The sequence below is a fragment of the Marmota flaviventris genome, chromosome 9, assembly GCF_047511675.1.
Source record: "Marmota flaviventris isolate mMarFla1 chromosome 9, mMarFla1.hap1, whole genome shotgun sequence".
In the NCBI taxonomy this organism is placed as follows: domain Eukaryota; kingdom Metazoa; phylum Chordata; class Mammalia; order Rodentia; family Sciuridae; genus Marmota; species Marmota flaviventris.
The window spans coordinates 18,956,744-18,958,887 of NC_092506.1; the positions used below are offsets into that span (position 1 = coordinate 18,956,744).

Sequence of the window (2,144 nt, forward strand, 5' to 3'; positions counted from 1 at the left end):
CAAAGTCCAGCATTGACTGGAACAATCTGCATATAAGTCACTGGACAGCCGTGGTGATGATAATTGGTTGAAATACCATGATATCAAGAAGAATGAGTCAGATAATGAGTGGGCACTGGAAAGAGGTGTGGGAACTTTGTTGGCATTTGGATTCATTATGATTGGAGAAAATAAAAAGCATCAGAAGAATCGTGCATGGATTGAATGGATCCTTAGAAATCAATAAGGTCACACAGAGACCAAGTTTAAAGAACAAGAAATAGAAGGGGAAGAGACATAAGAATTCAAAAAAGCCTTGTGGTTCTCTTAGGGGTGCTGAGTCCAGGGAGGTGCACCACAGGACATCGCTTTTAAGACTCAGAAGGGCATGTGGACAGGTTAAGGACACTGTTTTGGAACCAATTTTAGGAAACAAGCAAATAAAAGTGTAATGCAGTAAACCTGCAGTGAAATATAGTTCAGAATATACAAAGGCACAAGAAGGATATAAACAGAGTAACACTGTCCTTGGCTGCCCAACATGTTCCAATGAGGGAACTTAGTGACTTTTTAATATGTCGCCCCTCCTCTGCTCTGTTCCCTCTATTCCAACCTCTGAATGCAAAATGATTTCATTTCTAATTGACAGACATACTTGATGACTTTACATTTTCTGCAGAATAAACCCCAAAATCCATAATAGTTCTTCATACACTGGTACTAGTCTCTCGGACTAGTTTGTTGTTTTTGTCACCTTAATCGAAGAAAAATGCACCTACAGTTCCTGTCCCCATTCTTGGAAAGCTTTCCCATCTACACTTCACTAACTCCTCCACATCTTTCAAAACCTAGATCACAAGCATCTCGGATTGGCAAGCGTCTCTATGTAACTCACCCAGTTCATGAAGAAGTCTTTTGTTTTCTATCATTTCAAGTCATCACACAAATTGCTAACTCTTGCTGGTGTTCTCATGGCTAATACATACAACATGACTGAATTCATTCTCCTGGGACTGTCTCCCAATCAGGAGGTGCAGAGAGTCTGCTTTGTGATTTTTCTGCTCTTGTACGTGGCCATTGTCCTGGGGAATTCCCTCATTGTGCTCACTGTCATAACCAGCAGAAGTCGGGGATCCCCCATGTACTTCTTCCTCAGCTACCTGTCCTTCGTGGAGATCTGCTACTCCTCTTCTACAGCCCCCAAACTCATCTCAGATCTGCTGGCTGAGAGGAAAACCATACCTTGGTGGGGCTGCATGACACAGCTTTTCTTCATGCACTTCTTTGGGGGCGCTGAGGTTTTCCTGCTCGCAGTGATGGCCTATGACCGCTATGTGGCCATCTGCAAGCCCCTCAACTACACCACCATCATGAACCAGCAGGTGTGCATGGTCCTGGTGGGAATGGCATGGGTGGGGGGCTTTGTGCATTCCTTTGCCCAGATCCTTCTTGTCTTCCAACTGCCCTTCTGTGGCCCCAATGTGATTGACCACTATTTCTGTGATGTGCTCCCCTTGCTCCAACTGGCCTGCTCAGACACCCTCCTCATTGGTCTGCTGATTGTTTCTAATGGGGGGCCCTGTCTGTGATCAGCTTTCTGGTCCTCTTAGTGTCCTATGTGGTCATCCTGATTCATCTGAGAACTGGGAGCTCTGAGGGGCGACACAAAGCCCTCTCCACCTGTGGGTCCCACATCACTGTGGTTATATTGTTCTTTGTACCCTGTGTCTTCATCTACGTGAGACCTTCGACCACTCTGCCTGCAGACAAGATGGTAGCCGTGTTCTACACAGTGGTGACCCCACTCCTCAACCCTGTCATCTACTCCCTGAGAAATGCTGAAATAAAGAAGGCCATGAAGAGGCTGTGGATCAGGACAATGCAACTAGATGAGAAATAGAGACTGAGTCTTGTTACTGATCCTTGGCTTTGGAATGATGCAGGTTCAAACATAGGGGCACAATGGGTGAAAGCCGGTTAATTCTAGAGTTACCCAATGCGGTGTCCATCTTTAAATTTTCCTTTAAATCACTTATAAAGTATTTCCTCTTATGGATGTTCCTACTAAACCATTTTCAGTTGCTTCTAATTTTTACTACTATAAGTAACACTCTCTAAGTATCCTTGAATAGAAATCTTTAACTAAACTTTTGATTTGGGGACAC

The 2,144-nt window shown here is 44.3% G+C and overlaps 1 pseudogene; it reads left to right on the forward strand.

Moving 5' to 3' along the window:
- The first annotated feature begins 950 nt into the window (after nt 1-950).
- Nucleotides 951-1,879, forward strand: LOC114093728 (olfactory receptor 4X2-like; annotated as a pseudogene).
- Nucleotides 1,880-2,144: the final 265 nt, after the last annotated feature.